This window comes from Arachis ipaensis, chromosome B9, assembly GCF_059453495.1.
Source record: "Arachis ipaensis isolate K30076 ecotype BB chromosome B9, ASM5945349v1, whole genome shotgun sequence".
NCBI lineage: Eukaryota > Viridiplantae > Streptophyta > Magnoliopsida > Fabales > Fabaceae > Arachis > Arachis ipaensis.
Genome location: NC_142444.1, coordinates 71225760 through 71248711, shown reverse-complemented (window position 1 = coordinate 71248711; position 22952 = coordinate 71225760). Strand labels below are relative to the sequence as shown.

Genomic DNA, 22952 nt, shown 5'->3' with positions numbered 1-22952 from the left:
GGTGTTGGATGTACACTATCCACCATGTAGGAAGGCCCCAAAAGGGAGATGCCTAGGGGCTGGAAAAACAAAAATATTTCTACTAAAGGCTTTTCACCATGGAAGATGGTAATATTCACTTATCTCATCATAATATTCACTATGGATGAGGGAAATGGCACTAAGGGACACTAGCATATTGCTGCAAGCCCAACCCTGCCTCATGCTGTAAACAAGAGCCTGTCTCTTGAGCGTATTAAGCTAATCCATGAGAGCACAGAAAGGACACTCCTAGTATGGAGTAAGAGTTTGATCCTCTATGACTACCTCCCTCCTTGAAAGGATCAGTCCATTAAGCGGGATTTATAATTCATATGATGAGAGGTTGGCTTACTGGTGAAGCAAGAATAAAAATTTTAAGGAGACAAGTATGGTTTGGGACATACGGAACACAGTTACTACAACTTTTCTTCAAGGAAACTGAAATAGATTTCTTTTTCAATGCACGAAGTGTGAAAGCTTGAGTTGTGAAGCCTGGTCCAGGTGGAGCTATTTATAGCAAGCTTCACTGAAGATTGGATGGTCCAGATGCCTTTTGAAAGAATTGGAATGAACGGTGTGCATGTAAGGAAGGATCATGACATGTCATCATGTCATGTTTTTCTATGCTTTTTCATACAAGAAATTGATGATTTGTGCTTAAATATTGAATGCTTCTGTGTGGTGTATTTTTTTGATCTTTTGATTTTATAAATTTTGTAGGAAATAAGTGAAAAAAAGAAGAAAAGAGGAATTTTGGGGCACACTTTGAAGTTTGAGCACGCTTTGGAACTTTAGGCCATGCTTTTAAAAGCATGGCCCATGACCATGAAACCTTGGCCTCATACAAACAAACAAGGAATTTAAGAAGAACTTAGCATGTGCATACAAGTAGTGGAAGGCTAGTATGATTAATTGTTGCTCAATTGCATTAGATTTTATTTAATTGAAGCTTTCATCTAGGACATTTTGTGAAATCTTTTGAAATCATGAAAATCTTGAAGAAGCAATTGTAAATTAAGACAAGAAAAGCAAAAGGGAAAGAATGAGAAAGCTGAAGGCTCTGAGTACCAATGACAATTTCATTGTTAAGTACTTGTGGTGTTTATGTATCAAGCAAAAAGCTTGAAAACAAAACACTTAGAAGTCAAGGCTAGGCTCAAGTGCAAAAGCACTCCCTCAAAGCTCAAGGTTCTGAGCATCAATGATTAGAGAATCAAGAAAAGAAATAAATGAGCTTAACGAAGTCCTCTAATTAAATGCTTGTGATGCTTATGTATCAAGTGGTAATACTTGAAAACAAAGCATTTAGAATCGTAGCTTTGTTATCAACTCATGGGGTAAAACACCCAAAAAGAGAAGCTAATAAGAAAATTAAAAGTTTGTTTCAAGGAAGAAATATAAGGAAAAGATTTCATAAAATGAGCTCGATAGAAGCATCAATCATTTACATTTCTTTTGTGATTGTAGCATGCATAGAAAACTAGCCTACCATGAATATTAACTGCTATTCTTCTCACCTTGGATTGTCAATCTTTATTGCATGATTCTTTTCTTGATTAGGGACTAGCAAGGTTTAACTTTGGTGTTTTGATGACATGTCATCATGTCATATTTTTCTATGCTTTTTCATACAAGAAATTGATGATTTGTGCTTAAATATTGAATGCTTTTGTGCTTAAATGGTGTATTTCCTTGATCTTTTGATTTTATAAATTTTGTAGGAAATAAGTGGAAAAAAGAAGCAAAATGGCACAAAATAAGCTAAAAAGAAGAAAAGAGGAATTTTGGGACACACTTTGAAGTTTGAGCACGCTTTGGAACTTTAGGCCACGCTTTTAAAAGCGTGGCCCATGACCATGAAACCTTGGCCTCATACACATGCATTAATGCTTATGCATGCATGCATTTAAGTATAAATGGCCGAATGAATGAAATGTTGCATGAAACATTAATTAATTATGCCAATGAGAATGAATGAACGCTACGTTGAAATAAATGAACGTTACGTTGGCATTATTAATAAAGTTCAAGAAAGAATGCATGTAATATTATTAATACCATTAAGGCATTAATAAAAGCATGCATGAAAAACTTTGATTTCTAATCCAATTGGAAATGAAACCAAATGAGAATGAATGCTACGGCATTATTAGTTAAGCCTATGAAAGCACTTATTAAATCAATGCCAAGGTGTTAAAGTTAAATTGCATGCATGTAACGTTCATTGAATTAACGAAGCGCTCATCCAAGGAAGAAAGGGAGCGCTACGTTGAATTCTTTTCACTTTCTCAAGCATTCACAAGGCAAGGAAGCAATGCGCGAGAAAGGCAAAACAAGGCCAGCGTTCACCAAAGCAACGGAGCGCTCTTGCCAAGCAAAGCAACGCGCACCAAGGGAAGCCCATTAAGCCAAGGAGGTAGCATTTAAAAATTGAGCGCTACGTTAACTATTTCAACGTATTCGTGGCCCAATTGAAGAAAAACAAGGCGCGACACTCCCAAAATGAAGCAGCCAAGGTTCGAAGAGGGAACCAAGGGAAGCTAAGTGGAGCTCTACATTTTGAATCTTCACTGAGCGCTATGTATGATGCTTGGTAGGAAGGCTTGGCATGAGCCTGGGACAAGGTAGTGAGTGATGAACGTACTTTTGTGTGGTCTAGAATTCACAATTGAAATCTCGTTGTAAGTATAGTTTCTAATCCAACAATAGTCCTTTCATACAAAAGATTGTTTGTCACAAGTAACAAACCCCTAAATTTATAAACTGAAGTATTAAACCTCAGGTCGTTCTCCCTAGGAATTACAATGAAGTGTCTTGTTATTGGTTATGAGTTATGTTTGGGGTTTTTGATAAGAAACATGAAAAGTAAATGACAATGAAAATAAACTAACAACTAGAAAGCTCTTGGCAAGGTTGTGAGAATTAGAAGTCATATCCTAGTTATCCTCCTCAATTGTGACCACAATTATCCATTGCTACCACTTAGTTAACCTCTAACTGTGAAGGAAAGTCAAGCAGATGAATCAACTTGATTCCACAAGTCTTAGCCAACTCCTAAGGGAAAGACTAGTTTTAGTGGTAACCAAATCAATTAGCAACTTCTAATTATCAATCTACAAAGGAATTAGATAACTCAAGCATCACTAATTACTCTACCAAAGCCAAGAGGAATAAAATCTACACTAAAATCCAACCAAGCATTTTATCAAACACTTGGAAGGCAAAAGAATAAAGCATAGTAAATCAATAACAAGAGTAAAATCTAACAATAACTAATTGCAAAGAATTAACAACAACAACTAAAAGAAGCACAATTATTATGAATTACCCCAAATTGAATTCGAAGAAAATAGAAGGTACAAGAGTAGATCTACAATAAAGCATAGAAACAACATAAAGGAAATTACAACAAAAGAATAGAAGAAGATGAATGTAACAACAAAGAATTGAAAGGTAGAAGAAGATGAAAGCATGAATTAAAACCTAGATCTAAGAACTAAACCTAATCCTAATCCTAATTCTAGAGAGAAGTGAGAGCTTCTCTCTCTAAAAACTAACTTTCCCTCCAAAACTAATCTAAACTAAACTAATGATCAAAAGTATCTAAAGTATGTAAAAGTATGTTGATTCCCCATCAATCCTTGGCTTAAATAGCATCAGAAATGAGTTGGATTGGGCCCACAAGGCTTCTAAAATCGCTGGCCACGGGTTGCATTAAGTGAAGCATGTGCCACCATCGGCGCGTCCGCGCACCATGCGCGTGCGCGCCCCTACGCACGAATGCAACTATAACAAATCTTATATCATTTCGAAGCCCCGGATGTTAGCTTTCCAACGCAACTAGAACCGCATCATTTGGACCTTGTAGCTCAAGTTATGGTTGTTTAAGTGCAAAGAGGTCGGCTTGACAGCTTTTGCGATTCCTTCATTTCTTCATGAGTTCTCCATTTATACATGCTTTTCCTTTATTTCCTTGATCCAATCTTTGCCTCCTAAATTTTAAATCACTTAACAAACATATCAAGGCATCTAATTGAATCAAGGTGAATTAAATTTAGCTATTCTAAGTCCTAAAAAGCATGTGTTCACTCTTAGGCACAATTAAAGGAGAATTTACAAAACCATGCTATTTCATTGAATAAATGTGGGTAAAAGGTGATAAAATCCCTTAAATGAAGCATAAGATAAACCCTGAAAATGGGGTTTATCAACCTCCCCACACTTAAACCAAGCATGTCCTCATGCTTAAACCAAGAGAGAGCTAAGGATATCAATCATTTATTCAATGAAATCTAACTAAATGCACCCTACTTATATGCAACTATCTACATGAATGCAATTGCTTGGTCAAAATAAATCAATTCCTAAGGATACATATATGCACAAGGGCCAAAGGTATTAACAACCATGCCAAACCACAATTGAATTGAGCTATTAAATATTTTTACAAACTTGCATGAAGAATGATGATCATAGGTGAAAACATGTAATTGAGCATCAAACCCTCACCGGATGTGTTTGCACTCTATTCGCTCAAGTGTTTAAGGTTGATTCACTCAATTCTCCCCTATTTTATGCTTTCTAAGATTTGTTTTTCTTCTAACAATCAACATTTATTTCATGCATGCATACAAGTATCATGAGATCTTTTCATAGGTTGTAATGGGGCTAGGGTCAAGGTAGGATGCATATATGGTCAAGTGAGCTTAAAATTTGAATCTTTGATAAACTTAAACTTTCCACCTAACCTATGACATCCTATACAATTCAAAACTAACCTAACTACCCATTTTCACTTTTTAACATACTCATGCATTTTCTTTTTCATTTCACAACACTTATGCATTGATTTTATTGAGCTTCACTTTGGGGCATTTTGTCCCCTTTTTATTTCTTTTTTTCTTCTTTTTTCTTTCTTTTTTTCTATATATATATTTTTTCTTTTCTTTTATTTTTCTCCTTTTTTTTATTCAAGAACCTCAATGCATAAGGTCTATACATTTAATTAACACATGAGCATGTATCCAATTCCCAATATTTACAATAAAAATACAAAACTACCCTTTTATTCACCCAATGTCCCAAGTTTTCCCACACTTGAATGACACACACACACTAGCCTAAGCTAATCAAAGATCCAAATTAGGACTTTTATTGTTTTTCGCTTTAAGGCTTATAATGTGCTAAAATTAAGAACAAAGTGGGTTAATCATAGGCTCAAATTGGCTAACAATGGAAGATAAATGGTAAGGCTATTTGGGTAAGTGAGCTAAATGAAATGATGGCCTCAATCATATAAATGCATGAATACACAAAATAATGGACATAAAGAATCAAACAAATCAAACCCACACTTAAAAGTTTGCACCGTCTTTGGTATACTCAAAGATGAGCAATGGGGTACGGCGACTCTCCGGATGGCCACCTTCAGCTGGTAGGTCAACCAGTTGCTGTGTGTTCTTTCTCTCGCTTCCTTTTTTTGCTTGTGGTGCATCAATCATGAAAAACAGAAAAGAACACCATAAGATAAGAAAACACAAAAGCAAGGAAGCATACATTGTTGGAGTGAGGTAATTCACTAGAATTGAGTGAGTGAATTAATGTGACATTAATGACAAATAAGTGTGTGAATTCTAAATTGCGCACGGTTTAGAACACACATTAGCATAAAAACCTATGTCACAAAAGAAGCATGCACACCACTCATCCTAGTGTGCTTGAGATGCTTTAAGTAAACTTGTAAGGTAAAACAAGTATTAAAGAAGCATGAAAGCATTCAAGCCATAATATATGGATGCATATAATAATGAAACACAATGCATTAAGGTAAATGTTCAACATCATCCATCAAGAAATTGCCTAGTCAAAGAATAAGGTTCAAATCACATGGTTGCCAAATCATGCAATTCAAAAGTATTTAAGAGCTTGAAGGCAATGTCATGTACTTGGTATTCACAAAAGTGAAGCATGAAGAACTTAAAACCAAGTAGCAAAATATAACCTCAATCATAGAATCCAACAAAGATTATAAACATAATGATGTTGAGATAACATCCCCTTTTAGCACTGATGAACGAACTTTTGTGTGGTCTAGAATTCCACTAATGAATTCTCGTTGTAAAGTATAGTTTCTAAACCAAACAATAGTCCTTTCATACAAAAATTTAGGTTGTCACAAGTAACAAACCCAATGAATTTTAACCAGAGTATTTGGACTCCGGGTTGTCTCCCTAGGAAACAATGTAATGCATGCGTATTGGCTATGATGGGGTAGAAAAAAAAAGGGGGTTTTGTTTATGAGATGGCAAGGAAGTAAACTGATTGAGTAAGTAAAGAAAGCAAAATAAAGAACTCTTGGCTAAGACTTGGGTACTTGAGATCACTATCCTAGTAAACAAACCAATTATTCACAATTATGAGAGGCCAACCCATTAAGTCTACTTCTCGAAGCCTTAAGTACGTAACATTTACTCCTAGACTTGAAGTATGTCAAATAGGCTTGATCACATCCACCCCTAAGTCCTAACATACCTACTAATTGGCTTAGTAGTGGGTTAACGTCAATGGGCTTCAAATTGATCACCCAGGGTTCTCAAATCACCAAACCCATTATGCCCAAAAACTCAAGATCGCTCAAGTCCATTGGCTTAAGCCAAAAGTTGACAAAACTACTCAAAAACTAAAGAGAGCATTCCATCAAACACTTAGAATGCAATAAAAGTCAACATCATAAATTGCAAGGATACTAAAATCTACCACAATTAATTGCAAGAAAGGGAGATCACAACTCAATTCATCAATCAAAGAAACATCAACATCAAAATTGCATTAAATGTAAACAAATCCAACATGAGTCATCATCACAAAAGAGAGAAAAATGAGAAATTAACATAAAAACTAAGAGAGTCAAGATGTAGAGATGAGAAATTATCAAAGAAGCAAGATGAGATCAAGTAATCAAACATGAAATTAAAATAATCTAACCTAATCCTAACCTAATTCTAGAGAGAAGAGGGAGCTTCTCTCTCTAGAAAACTAAATAAAGGCTCATGTTGGCTAAACTAATTGCTCTCTCTTTGCTTGGACTTCAATTCTGCATGAAATACACTCAGAAACAAGTTAGATTTGGGCCTGTGCAGCTCAGAAATCGCCCCCAGCGTTTTTCCTTCAAGTGGGCCACGTGAGAGTATCGGCGCGTGCGCGCCATGTGCGCGTGCGCGTCGATTAGCAAATTCTCAACCCGCGCAGACGCGGCGTGTACGCATGTGCGTCTATAGGTGAAACCGCTTATGCGCGTGCGCGCCTGGTGCGCGTGCACGTCCTTTAGTGCATTTCCAATCTTTGTTTCTTCATACATTCTCCCTTTTTGTATGCTTTTCTCCTCATTTCTTCCATCCAATACTTGCCTTATGGACCTGAATTCACTCATCAAACACATCAAGGCATCAAATGGAATTAAAGTTAATTAAAATCACCAATTTAGGGCCTAAAAAGTACGTTTTTATACTTAAGCAAAATTCAAGGGAGAATTACAAAACCATACTATTTCATTGAATAAATGCGAGAAAAGGTGACATAATCCCCCAAAATAAGCACAAGATAAATTACGAAATCGGGGTTTATCAAATCTCCCCACACTTAAACTAAGCATGTCCTCCTGCTAAAATCAAGAAGAAGCAAAAGGGTATTTAACATTTATTCAATGCAACTACTAAATGCAGTCTATCTACATGCAATCTATTTACATGATGCAATGGCATAGTCAAAATAAATCAATCTTCGAGAATACGCATACAAGCACAAGGGCCAAGGTATTAGCAATCAAGCAAACCGCAATTGGATTGGATTATTGAAAGAGTTCACAAACTTGCAAGAAAAGATGATCATGGGTGGAAACATGTAATTGAGCGATCGAACCCTTGCCGGATGTGTATCTACTCTATGCACTCAAGTGTATGGGGTCAATTCACTTATTCCTCCCCAAATCATGCTTTCCAAGATTTGTTTTTCATCTGACAAACAATAATTACTTTATGCATGCATACAAATATCATGAGGTTTTTCCCATAGGTTGTAATGGGGCTAGGGTCAAGGTAGGATGCATGTAGTCAAGTGAGTTTGAGATTTGTATCTTTGATTAACTTAAACTTCCCACCTAACCTATGACAACCTATACAATTCTAAACAAACCTAACTACCCATTCTTCACTTTTTTCACACACTCATGTATTCTCTTTTGATCATCACACATACGCATTGACTCTTATTGAACTTCACTTTGGGGCATTTTGTCCCCTTTTTATTGCTTTTCTTTTCTTTTTTTCTTTTTTTTTTGTAGCTAAAATATATATAAGAACATCAATGCATATGGTTTACACATGATTAATACATGAGTATGTACCCAATTCCCAAGATTTTTCAACAAACACACTTTTATCTTTACCCAATGTTCCTAACTTTTCTAAAATCAAATGATAAACACTCTCACTAGTCTAAGCTAATCAAAGATCCAAATTAAGGGATATTTATTATTTTTCACTTAGGCTTGTAATGTGCTACAATTAAGGACAAATGGGTTAAGCATAGGCTCGAAATTGGCTAACAATGGAAGATAAAAGGTAGGCTTATTTGGGTAAGTGAGCTATTTGAACAATGGCCTCAATCATATAAATGCATGTATACACAAAATAATGGACATAAAAGAATCAAACAAATTAAGGATTACAATCATAGGAGGAGAATAATGCACACAAGAATGGAAGTAAGTGGTTATGTATGATGTAACCACACAATTAAGCTCAAATCTCACATGCTTGTGTTCTTAGCTCAAAACATGATCCACAAGTATATAGTTCAAGCAAGTTCTAAAAATTTTTTTTTCAACCAATTGGGGTGGTGCCGTAAGAATGAATTTCTTGGAAATTTTCATCATATTGACTACGTTTATTCTAATACAATATTGTGATTTAGAAAATTTAAAAAAAAAATTTGCTAGTTTACCCCTTTTCAATCAAAACACATTTCTTATATAAAAAGGGTTGACTAGATTTTTAGCAATCCAGAAATTTCCTTTCTAATCACAATCAACAACTAAGATACAAAACACAACTAAGATGCAAAACATATATATACTGAGAGTGTGCAACAACCAAAACAAGAGTATCCACAATAGCAAATATGTACAGTAATCCCAAAATGATCCAAAACATAAAGTGCGGAATAAAACAAAATAAAGTAGTAGCGAATAGAAATAGAAGTCTGAAAGTTCACCACATAAATGTAAACACTGGTCACAAACGGTGACCTCCCCACACTTTAGAATCAAGCATCGTCCTCGATGCTACTACTGAAGCTCGGGATGGGGGTCAACAATCGCACCAGGATGTGGCTCATGCTCAGGCTGTAGGACTGGAGGTGGTACTGGCTATGGCTCAGATACTGGTTGTGGCTCTGGAATGTCATGCTAGACCTCAGAAGGCTGCTGGACCTCAGTGATGGCCTGCGTCTCTGGTGGTGCCTCCTGCTGTGTCGGCTCCTTACTATGCTCCTCTTCCTGATCCTACTCTTCAGAAGCGGGAGACTCTGGAAGTGGAGGGAGCTCAATGCCCTGCGATGCAAACACCTGGTCTATGCAGTCAAGACGTCGCATGACACGACACTCAAAGCTCACCATGAAGCGAAGAAGGTGCTGCACTAACAGATAAGTCGGCTCAGATGCTGGTGGTGGCGATGGTAAGGATGTTGCGGCTGCTGTGTATGAAGAGGGTTCTGCTGCTGTGGAGGAAAAGGGTCTGGTTGCATCAACTACCGCTCTAGCCCGAGAACGACGTCTGGTCGGGGGCTTCTTGTGCACCCATCCACCCCATGGAATAGTAACTTCCTTGTCGTCGTCATCTGGGGGTGGTGGTGTCACGTCGTCGTCCTCCCACGGGACATCAGCTAGCTCAGCTAAACTAGTAACCAGTGTAGAAAATGGTAGCAAGCCACAGATATGAGCTCTCCACATGCTATGCCTAATCAGTTGGGTGAAATACACCTCTTTCCCTTCCATGACACACCCAATCAGAAGTAGCATATCCATCGGAATCTCTGAGAAGTGAGTGGTAAACAAGACGTAGTGGGCAAATATCTGCTGCCAGGTCCTAGCCTCCTTAGACAGATATGCAGATAGCATCCCCTTAGGCTTCTTGTTGTTCGAATCCATCACCCAGGGAGCGTCTGGTGTAGCAATCATGTGCTTAAGCACCTCATAGTCAAAAGTCATGGAGAGGAGGGCTACCTCTGCCTGCTGGTAGGCACAAGTGTCAGGAGTACTAACTCTGCAAAGCAGTGCATCCCCTATAGCCTCCTCAGTGATCATAATCTCTCTACCCCTTACGTGCACTGAATCCAAGTTCATTCGGAAGAAGTTACAGTAGAACTCCTTAACCCATGAGATGTTAATCCTTCCTAAGTTCCTATCAATGAAATCTAATCCTAACTCCAAAATACGGGTATTTATGGCACGCCTCACTTCATTAGGAAGATTCAGCTTCTTCTCAATATTCAGGTTCTTCTTTGTATAATGGGAGAAGCGTAGCTCGCAGTAGAGGTTGGAGAATTTGGTTGAATCAGTGGATGGGAGTAGCTGATTTTCTATGTCTTCTTCATTTAGCGGATTCTTGGCATAGTTAACATATGGTGAGGGGGTAGAGGTCTTGGAGCGCTTCCTCTTTTTGGAAGTAGTGCCTATAGCTTTTCCTCTATCTGACATCCTGAAAAATAGAGATGATACAATATAAGCAGATTGCTAAATAGGTATAAAGCGTTCAAAGCAAAGCATACTCATGAAGTGAATAAAGAAATGAGATTTCTTGGAATGCAAGCAAACATAATTCAAAATGCAAACCAACTTCAAACCAAGAATTCAATTCATGCATGTTTTGCATATTACTTGTTCACTATGCTTAGGAAGCACCATATCCAAAAGAATGATCTAAAGAGTTAAGTTGAAAACCAAAAGAGGTTAGTCGGTTAAACAGGTTAAAGTTAGAAATCAGTTTGAAAATTAATGATATGGCGGTTACCAGCTAAGTTCCAAAGGAATGCACGAATTAGGAGTGTAAGCACATTCACAATCATGAAATGGAACAAGTCATCGATGATGAAATATGACATAGCTAGAAAATAACTAATATGGAACAACCATCAATCAATGCAAGGATCAATAGTAGTGTTGGTGAAATCAAGATCTTGAGAAACAAGTAAATCAAGCACATTTAACACCAATTCTAACAATGCATACAAGTCACAAGTTCAAATATGAATTGGAAACCTCATGGTCCATGTGACTTAATGAGACTATGTATGAACATAATGAACTATTTGGTCACATAGGCTAGAACATTCAAACTTGTGTGTCTAAGCAAAAGAGGCACAAAATTTTAAGGAAGTTTTAAGTTATGGTCAATTTGAAAACTTACTCAACCATGTAACGCACATATGCAAGTTAGCATTGAAAGCAAAGAGTATTAGAAGCATGACCAAAAACCTTTAAACATACCCTTGAGGATTTTCAAAACCATTTAAGCAACAAAATTCTAATTGAATAGAAATCATTAACTAGAAGTTGCTACACCCATCAAACAAGGTCAGTTCAAGGACTATGGTTGAGAAAAATCCGGTAGTATTTCAGCAGCAAATTGGCTATTTTCCAAATTCAAACAGTCAAATTAGATTCCATATGATTTCATCAACAATTAGAAACACAAAATCATATATATGAGCTCACATGGATGTAACATACAGCCAATAGTTCAGCAACAAAGCGAATCAAACAGCACAGAGAACAGGGGCAGTTGCTTCAATCAGCATTCCCTTCACCAATCCATTACAAGTAAGCAGCACCAACAGATTAAATGAACACGGAGTAATGCAAAAAAACAGAGCAATTTCACATAGCAACAGAAATTCAAACAAGCCTAAATCCACTACTCAGCTCAGATTCACTAACCACCTAAATCAAACTAAACTAACTAACTAAGCTAATCTAACTAAACTAATGTAATTAACAGTAAGCGATAAAAAGGATGCAGAACAGGGGGGTATGGAACCTGGAATGCAGAAACTGAACGGGGAAAATGAAAAGAAGGTGAAGTGGAGTGGTAGTTTGACGTCATTGTGAAGCTCGCGCCGGTGACACTGGTGGTCATGGCGGTGCTTGGGGCGGCGCCGAGGCTGGCTATGAGAGAGAGAGCAGAGACAGAGAGGTTCGAGTGAAGGAGAGAAAGGGAGAGAGAAAGAGGGGGTCGGGTGGTAACAGCGGCGGTGATGGTTGTGGACCGCTCGCCGGAGGGCCGCCGGTGGTTGGTTGCTCAGAGGTGAGCTTGAAGATGGAGGGAAATGAACATTGGGGATGAAGGGAACGAATGGGGGTTGCGCGAATGCGCTAGGGCTTCGCGTCTCTGGTTAAATGGAATTTTTAAATCCACACGAGCGCGCACCGTGCGCATCCGCGTGGGTGATAGAAATAGGGAAGTGGCGCGGAGGCGCCATACGCACCTACGCATGGATGGAAGAGTTAGGGGTTGGCACGGATGCGTACGGTGCGGGTCCGCGCAGGTATGCTAGGCCAGAGGCACTAAAGAGGCCCAGAGTTGGCATAACTCTCGGGTCCTTTAGCCTGGGTGATGCTGAAACGCATCGACGCGCGCACGCATTGTGCGCGTTCGCGTGGATGGGTTGAGCTTATGGAATGGACGCAGAGGCGCGGAGCACGCCAGCGCGTAAGCGAAGAAACAGGGAGTGGCGCGGACGCGTACAATGTGCGTCCGCGTGGGTCGAGACACTGAGTTGGCCCAAAAGTGGCACAACTCTCGGGTTCTTGGCCCAGATAGTTGAAATGAGTAGCCGCCGCGCACGCGCGCTATGCGCTTGCGCGTGGCTTGGGGTTTTTTTTTTCAAAGAGCATCAAAAGACCTCATAACTTTTCATCCTTCTCCAAAACTCCAGAACTAGCTAAGAAATTAAGCGCATTTTGAAACATAGGGGATTTTTCAAACAACTTGAGAAAACTTGCAATTCAAGCAAAAACTCAAATTCAAAGAATTATCCCTAATTAAAGCATAGGACGTACAGATACCTTAGCAATCAAAGCAAATACACTACAAAGTAAAGAAACTCTATACAATGGAACTCAATTCATTCATCATTATATCTACAAGAGGATGAAAAGAGTTCACCATGGTGGGATATCTCCTACCAAGCACTTTTAGTTTAAGTCCTTAAGTTGGACATTGGGAGGCTTCTTGTCAAGGTGGCTTATGCTTGTATCCATCCTTGAACCTCCAAGAGTGCTTGTCCTTCAATCGGTTGTCAGAAGTTCCAACCTTCTTTATTAAGCTTCGGTGAGGTCCTCTCCAAGACGTGAGCTCCTGAAATTGACTATCATAGGATAATCCAGGATCCCATATCTTGTCCTCGCACCCATCTTCTAGTTGATTGCCTTGACTTTGTCCGGGTGACAAGAAAGCAAAATTCTCATGGGAGCACCAAACTACTCTCCTAGGCCCATTTAATTGAGCATTACACCAATCCATGCTCTTCAATATCGAGCTTCCCACCATAATGAGTCTAGATTTAGAACGCCAACCAATAAACATCCTCCTCTTTCGCTTAATTCCACAAAGCGCCCTAAGTTGGCCATCCGTTTCAAGCAAACCATACTCAAGTGGGATAATAAAGCTGAGAGTTAGAAGGTTTACCCACTCAAGTGAAGGATTGGATGACGAATTAGGTGGAGGAGTTCCCAAAGATCTTGATAAAGCATGCTCTACTCCCGTCCATCCTCTTCTAGAGGTTTCCACCACTTGGCAAGGTTCTCCAAGTTCCTCCTCATGCCAAGCTTCCTCAAGATCACATTTTTCTTCCCCATCACTCTCATCATAGATAGGAGGTATAGTGAAATCTACCCCACTATCAAGTCTAGAAAATTTGGGGAAGGACTCTTCAAACTTGAAAGGATCATATGTTGATTCGGAATCATCATAGATAGGAGCGCATGTTGCTTGGAATACTTCTCCCAGTTCTTCACCCTCAGTAGGCTTTGGAGGTTTCAAGTCTTCCTCAACCTTACTTTCTGATCAATTGGGGGAAGGTTCAACAAGATCGTCAAGGGAATTGATCAACATGGGCAAAAAATTACTAGTGATGGAATCCACTTCTTGATCAATTTCCTTCAACTCTCTGTTTACTTCCGCAACATTACTCTTCTCTTCAATATCACCTTCAAACTTCTTGGAAGAGGGTTCTTCAATTCGAGATTCCTTTATGTGCTCAACGTATCCTAAACATCCATTCACTACTTCCTTTTGTTCGCTAATCTCTCTCTTCTCCTCTTGTTGCCCTTCTTGCTTCAATTCTTCTTCCTCACCATGGAGCTTCAAGTTCCTATCCTCACTAAGCTCCTTGATTGTTTCTCCACATTCAACAATGGGGGTACTTATGGTGCATGAACTTAGGTGGGACGTTAAGTGATTCACGGCTTCTACCATACTAGCTATCCTTGCTCTTAGCTCCTTAAACTTAGTTTCATCCTCCTCTTGCTGCCTTAAGATGCGAGATTCAAAGTCTCTCAGTTCTAATATGAAGGCTTCGTCAGAAGGTGGTGTTGGAAGAGAGAATTCATTGGTTAAGGGAAGATTGTCATAATCAGAAGGTGGTTCATATTGGTGGAGTTCTTGAGGTGGTGTATGTGGAATTTGTGGTTCTTGGGAATATTGGTATTGGGATGGTGGTTGTTCTATATGTGATTCGAATGGTGGTTGATATGGTGTGTATGAGTTATGGTCATGTAGAGTTGAATGGTGATGTGAGGCTTGTGAGTATGATGTGTGGCTATATCGAGGAATGGGGTCACATGCATATGAAGATTGTGGTTGACAACCACAATAAGGGTCATCACACACATTGGACTGGTGATGCCAGGGCATTTTGGCCAGTTTCACTGACCTTTTCTTTATTGTTTTAGGGTAGTTTCATGCATTTTCTTAGGAATTAAGCAAGTTTTGGGTAGATAATCACTTACATCTTGATTCAAGAAAACATCATGAATTTGTACATCATTTTATGAGAATTATGCAGGAATTGAATGATAAAATAGATGATGCATGATATCATAACTTGGATTAGAGCTTTGATGCATTGTATTTGCTTGATTTCAGGACAAAGGAAGCAAGGAAGAACCACGTTAGCAGCCACGTTAATCTAATTAACGTGACCACTAACGTTGAATGGGCATACACTTGCAACGTTAGTGAGAAAAGTGATCCCCAATAACGCCTTCGAAACCATCATGGCCCACGTTAATTTCCACGTTAACTATATTAACGTGGTAGTTAACGTGGAGAAAAAGGAAGCTCCAGCGTTAGTGGTAAAAGTGAATACCACTAACACTCCCAATTGGCAATTTGCTACGTTAAGAGTCACGTTAACTCAGTTAACGAGAACTCTAACGTGGAGAGGGAAGACAATGCCAACGTTAGTAACACTCACCTTTGTCACTAACGTTGGACTAAGCCCAATTGGCTACATTAAGAGTCACGTTAACTACATTAACATAAACTCTAACGTGGGAAGAGCAAGGAATCGCCAACATTAGTGACACTCACCTTTGTCACTAACGTTGGAACAAGCCACTATGAGCCACGTTAGTTTCCACGTTAATTACATTAACGTGGAAGCTAACGTGGAGGAAAGAATTGATGAGCCAACGTTAGTGACACTCACCTTTGTCGCTAACGTTGGAGAAGGCAATCACCACCACGTTAGTGGCCACGTCAAGATAATTAACGTGGGACACTAACGTGAGAAGGGGTGTTTGGAGAGTTAGTGACAAAGGTAAGTGTCACTAACGCTCTCGAAATTGAGGCATACCCATGTTAAGAGTCACGTTAGCTACACTAACGTGGACTCTAACGTAGGGAAGAAGGGGCTAAGGGCAACGTTATTGGCAAAGGTAAACGCCAATAACGTTCGTGATGGATCAAGAGGCAACATTAGTGGTCACGTTAGTGCCACTAATGTTGAAGTTAACGTAAGTCATCTTGGGCTAGGAACGTTAGTGCAAAAGGTGATTGTCACTAATGTTCTTGAACCTAGATTTTCACTTAACGTTAACGCCACTAACGTCCTAGCCAAAGTCCATGCCTACTTCACACTTTCTCTGGAAGTAAAGTTGAGCCCACTGAAGATTCAAAACTGCTTCAACTCAAGATCCAAAGGCCTATATCCAAGACTTGAAGAGCCAACTGGAAGATCAGAAGAGTAGTATATATAGGAGTAGTTTTGAACTAGAGAGGAGCTTTTGGATTGAGAGGACTACTCTCCGTATAATTTTACTTTCTCTGCAACTTCTAGTTTTACTTCAGAATGTACTCTCCATCTTTGCTTTCCATTCCCAGAGCCATGAACAACTAAATCCCTTTCATTGGGTTAGGGAGCTCTATTGTAATTTGATGGATCAATAATAGCTTTCATTATTCTTCTTCTTTCTTTTCTCTTGATTTTACTTGAAAGCTTTCAATCTTCATCCAATTGGATAGTTGTCTTGGAAAAGAAACTATTCATACTTGGATCTCTTCTGAACTTTGGAAGAGGAATGAAAAGATCATGCTAGAAATGCTTTCTCATGTTGGACCAAATTGGGGTTTGGGCGGATATGGTGACATATAATTCTTCCAATACTTTGATTTGGAAATACATGTGGTATAATCAGTGACCACACTTCATCTCTTCTCATGAGAAATTAGACCAAGGAATTGGCTATTGATCAAGATTTGAGAGATTGAGTTACCAAGGAATTGGAATTCAATCACTTAAGATTGCCAAGGAGATCAATGAATGCATTGATTGAGGAAGAGATGAAAATGAACTTGATCCGGAGAATGCAACATCTCCTAAGCCCAATGAATTTTCCATTTCTGATCTTACCCATTCTCTTTAGTTTTTGCCATTTACTTTCATGCTGAACTCCCTTTCCCCGTTTAAGATTCTGTAATTTACTTTCCGTCATTTATTTTCAGCTCTTTATTTCCAGCATTTACATTTTCTGCTATTTACTTTTCCGCCATTTAATTTCCTGCGATTCTCAAACCAAATTCTGCTTAGCTCAACTAGAACATTCCTCCAATTAAAGTTGCTTGACCAATCAATCCTTGTGGGATTCGACCTCACTCTATTGTGAGTTTTTACTTGACGACAATTCGGTATACTTGCCGAGGGAGATTTGTTAAGAGACAAGTTTCCGTGCATCAAGTTTATGGCGCCGTTGCCGGGGATTGATTTTGCATCAACAATGATTAAATTGGTGGATAACTAGATTTAGCATTTTTTTTTTATTTTTTTTATTTCATTTGAGTAATTCACTTTCAGTTTAGCTGTTTTCTTGCTTTTCCCCCTACTTTTTTTAGTTGTTTACAATTCAGTTCACTAACCCACTAACTTTTTGATATATTGCACCACTCACACTAACAACATTTCTAACAAGAATACTCTCTGCATCTACCCCCTTCTTGCTTTTGCCTTGTTGGTTGTATGACAGGTAGAAGAAGCGGGGCTTCAACTTCCTTTGATTCTGAACCTGAGAGGACTTTCCTTAGATTAAGAAGGGAAGCAAGAGAAAAGAGAGTAGTTGGTACGGAGGAAGAAGAGGAGTATTTTGAACCAGACATGGATGAGAATATGGAGAACCATCATGAAGAAGAGGCTCACAACCATGGTAGAGAAGGCCCAATGCATCATGCTGGGCAAGAGAGAAGATTTCCAGGATCCTACATCAATCCAAACCCAGGAAACTGTGGAAGTAGCATCCAAAAGCCAACCATACATGCCAACAACTTTCAACTAAAGCCACAACTCATCACCCTTGTTCAGAACAAGTGTTCATTCGGAGGAAGTGTTCAAGAAGATCCCAATCAATATCTAACCACCTTCCTGAGGATATGTGACACTGTGAAGTCTAATGGTGTTCATCCTGACACTTACAGACTACTTCTATTCCCCTTCTCACTCAAGGACAAGGCATCTAAATGGCTGGAATCCTTCCCGAAGGAGAGCTTAACAACCTGGGAAGATGTGGTAAACAAATTCTTGGCGAAATTCTATCCTCCTCAAAGAATCAACAGGTTGAGAGCTGAGGTTCAAACTTTCAGACAGCAAGATGGTGAGACTCTATATGAAGCATGAGAGAGTTTTAAATACTTGACAAGAAGGTGCCCGCCAGATATGTTCAATGAATGGGTGCAGTTACACATTTTCTATGAAGGTCTTTCTTATGAATCAAAGAAGGCAGTAGACCACTCATCCAGGGGATCTCTGAACAAGAAGAAGACTATTGAAGAAGCCATAGATGTCATTGAGACTATAGCTGAGAATGACTACTTCTATGCTTCTGAAAGAGGCAACACTAGAGGAGTGATAGATCTAAATAATGTGGATGCACTGCTAGCTCAAAACAAGATGATTACCAAGCAATTGGCTGACCTCACCAAGAAGATGGAGAGGAATTAAGTAGCTGCAATCACCTCTTCAGCAGCAACTCAAGAAGGAGTGAATGAAGAAGCAAAGGATAGTCAGGAGCAAGCCAACTACATTGGAAATTTACCTAGGCAGAACCATGACCCATACTCCAAAACGTATAATCCTGGCTGGAGGAACCACCCAAACTTTGGGTGGGGAAATCAACAAGACCAAGGCCAAGATCAGAGACACTACAACCCCAACAACAATGCAGCTCACCAACATCCCACACAGAGATCATATCAGCACTCACCTAACAACACATCTCAACATCCATACCAAAGCCAAAATAGCCTTTCTCATCCCTCCAATCTCAACTCTCCATCATCGGAAGAAAGGCTATCAAGGATTGAGACTCTACTTGAAGGCATATGTAAGGAAATCCAAGATAACAAGGTGTTCAAGGAGGAGGTGCGAGCCAATATCAAGAACCAGGGAGACACCATCAAGAGGCTGGAGTTTCAGGTGGGATACCTCTCTGAGAAGATTCCCAAACCTACTGATAGCTTCCCAAGTGACACAGAGAAGAACCTGAGAGGTGAAGCAAAGAAGGTCAGATGGGAAGATTGCAAGATGGTCACTATAAGTGATAAGGGTACTGAGGAAGAGTTGAACAAACATTTAAAACAACCTGGAGATACCTCAGTAGAGACACAAGAAGAGGATCACCAAGAACCCACACTTACACAGAAGGAGCTGCTGAAACTCTATGTACCTTTTTCCCAAAGACTCAAGGGTGGTGTAGAAAAAAGAATATACTCAAAGTTCCTTGATATGTTTGCATCTATCCATGTAAACATACCATTCATCAAGGCTCTCCAACAAATGCCCTCATACATTAAGTATATGAAAGAGCTGCTGACCAGGAAGAGCTCACTCAAATGAGGGCAAACAATAGTGATGAATAAGGAGTGCAGTACTCTCATTCAACCTGAGTTGCCCACAAAAAAAAGGACCCATGGAGTTTTCACATCCCCTGTGCCATAGGAGACACACTGATTGATAAGGGACTCTGCGATCTAGGAGCAAGCATCAACTTAATGCCTCTATCTCTCATGAAGAAGCTGCAGATCAATGAGCTAATGCCCACAGACGTAGTCATCAGGCTGGCTGACAAAACTCAAAAACAAGCAGTGGGAGTGGTTGAAAATGTGTTGGTGAAAGTGGAAAACTACTTCCTCCCCACAGATTTTGTCCTATTGGAAATGGAAGAGAGTCCCATCCACCCAATCATATTGGGAAGACCGTTTCTAGCTACAGCCAGAGTGCTCATAGATGTGGAGCGAGGAGAGCTAATACTGAGGATACATGATAAACAACTCGCATTCAATGTCTTCAAACCCTCACAAGAAGCAGATCAGGAAAACAAGGAACCAAGGGAAAATCACAACAAAGCACTGGTGGGAGAAACCATCACTGAAGCACAAAATGTACACCTGGAAATCTCCTTGGTTGTTAAGCAAAATAGCCAGAAGGTATCACAGCTAAAGGAAACTCAAGTGGAGCCAAAACCACCAGAATCATATGAGACCAGCAGCAAAGTCTCCCTAGGAAAAGAGACCACAAAGAGCAGGGCAACAACAAAAGAAACAAAGAAGAAGGCACCAAGGAGATGGAGGAACAAGAAGATCCCTACATAGGATTTCTCTCCAGGGGATAAAGTGATCTCAGCCTACTTCCTATATATCCCACCTCATCTCCCCACCATCCCATCTCAGTTACCTAAGGTTTTCACCATCAACAAAGTTCTCTCCCTAGAACATGTGGAGATCCTTGATGAAGCCGATGGATATAGGTTTACTGCAAGAGGGGAAGATCTGAAGCATTACAAACCACCCTGACAAAGGCAGAACGTCAAGCTAGTGACGCTAAAGAAGCGCTTCATGGGAGGCAACCCATGTTTTACATGCTTTTAAAAGTAGTTAATAAAGCAAAGTTCATGAATTTCAAATCAACTTTGACATGCACTTGAATGAATCCTTTTATGCAACATATAGTGAAGAACAAGTTTGGTGTTCATGGCACACTAAGAGAACATAAATGTAACTCATATCATGTCACTCTTAGAGCCTTGAACAAGTCATTTACACCACATAGCCCCAAACTAAGTTTGGTGTCACCAATGTTGCATACGTGGACATTTAGTTGGTTAGTTGGTTTGCACTCATGAATAGCACTTAAAAATTAGAAACAAAAAAATTTTAAAAAGTAGTTACCCCACTTTTTAAATTTTGCCGCCACTTTCCACAATTTTATTAATCACATTTCTTTTATTTTGTAGGAGAATTGATGGGACAATTGAAGGAGGGTTCAGCCACCACAAAAAGAGAGGACTATACACGTGTCTTCAAGGGGATTGCATTGGGAATTGTTGCCATGCAACATTGGAAGAAGAACACACTTGGAAACTGAACCAACCCCATCATAAAGTTGATGATCCTTGTGCTCATCCCATGCTAAACCCCATCCATTCATCACACACCCACTCCATCAATCCACACCTTCCATTCACTTACCACCTCTCTATATAAGTGGTTCTTATTCCATAACCCCTTCACATTCCAATTCCCACTCTTTGTGCTTCACCTCATCCAAAAACACTCTCCTTCACTCCCTTCACTACACCCTATCTTAACCGGCCAAAGTCCATCACTAACCTCAACACCTTCACTTCTCAAAAATCACTCATGGCATCATCAAGCTCTAAAAGAAGAAAGGGGAAGGAGCCTATGGAGCGACGCCCTTTTGATGAAAAGAAGTTTAGAACCTTTCACCATGAACTTCAATTTAGATGGATGGCTGATAAGGAGATCATATATGAGCTAGGCTTTCAAGTTAAGAAAACTGAGTGTCCCGAAATCACAGAGAAGGTAGAAAAGAGAAGATGGGAGCTCCTCACCGACCCAGTCACCGCGAGAATAAATGCAACACTCGTAAGAGATTTTTACGCAAATGCAGTGAGGTATGATAGAAAAGAGGAATCTTATATAAGCTTTGTGAGAGGAGTAACGGTGGATTTTAGTCCCATGAGCATCATGAGGGTGTTGAAACTACGAACCATACCATTTGAGGAAGAGAGCTATCAATCTCGAATAGATGGTAGTCCTAATTATGACCAGATTATGAAAGATATCTGCGTACAAGGAGTGGACTAGGTGAGAGATCCCAATGGAAAGCCCAAATTTATCAAAAGAGGTGATCTCACCCCTGAAGCAAAGGGGTGGTTCGAAATTGTAAGGAGATCCATCCTCCCTGCCGGAAACAATTCAGAGGTGAATCTTAAGAGAGCAACAATGGTGCAATGTATACTTAAAGGGGGAGAGATCAAGGTGCATGAACTCATAGCCCAAGGCATTAGGAAGATGGCTGAGAAAAGTGATTCTGGAGGAAGGTTAGGCTATCCCAGCACCATTTTTCGCCTGTTCGACAGGGCTAGGGTGGTGTTCGAAGATGAAAACCCCGAATGGATAAAAGTTGGTATCCCAATTACTGTCCGACGTATGCATGCTGTTGCATCTCCCCTACCTCAACGAAGGATAAGAAAGAGAGTAGCCCATCAAGCTATAGAAGGGCAAAACCTAGAGGAGCAAGCCGCAGCCACCTTGAACATGCACCAATTACAAGAAGCCATTGATAGCTTATCTAGGCAATATTGGGAGAATCAAGAGGCACAGAAGGAGCTCCAACTACAAATGATGGATCGCCAAGAAGAATCATTCTCTAGATGGACGAATCAATAGGGGGAGTGGCAAAAGCAGATGATGGAGCAGCAACTGGAACAAGGGAAACAATGGGGTGAATCCTTCCACGGGTTGGAACAAAGGCAGGATCAACAATAAGAGGCCATCCAAAAGCTAATCAACATCCAAGCACATCAAGGTGCACACATACATGAAAGGACTCTGAAGAGGAAATTAAGATAAGCTAAATTACAACAATCCAGAGACAACTTGATTGAAAATTTTGAACAAGTAAAGGAGATGGCAGCCGAACCCAACAACAATGCAAGGAGAATGCTTGGTGACTTTACTGCACCAAATTCCAATTTACATGGAAGAAGCATCTCCATTCCTGCCATTGGAGCAAACAACTTTGAGCTGAAACCTCAATTAGTTTCTCTGATGCAGCAGAACTGCAAGTTTCATGGACTTCCATCTGAAGATCCTTTTCAGTTCTTAACTGAATTCTTGCAGATATGTGATACTGTTAAGACTAATGGAGTAGATCCTGAAGTCTACAGGCTCATGCTTTTCCCTTTTGCTGTAAGAGACAGAGCTAGAGTATGGTTGGACTCTCAACCTAAGGATAGCCTGAAATCTTGGGATAAGCTGGTCAAGGCTTTCCTAGCCAAGTTCTTTCCACCTCAAAAGCTGAGC

General features: G+C 39.7%; 1 non-coding gene across 1 annotated transcript; it reads right to left on the bottom strand.

Moving 5' to 3' along the window:
* Positions 1-18180: 18180 nt before the first annotated feature.
* Positions 18181-18287, bottom strand: LOC148545009 (small nucleolar RNA R71). The gene has a single exon (XR_015900811.1). It is a non-coding gene; the product is annotated as a small nucleolar RNA R71 (small nucleolar RNA).
* Positions 18288-22952: the final 4665 nt, after the last annotated feature.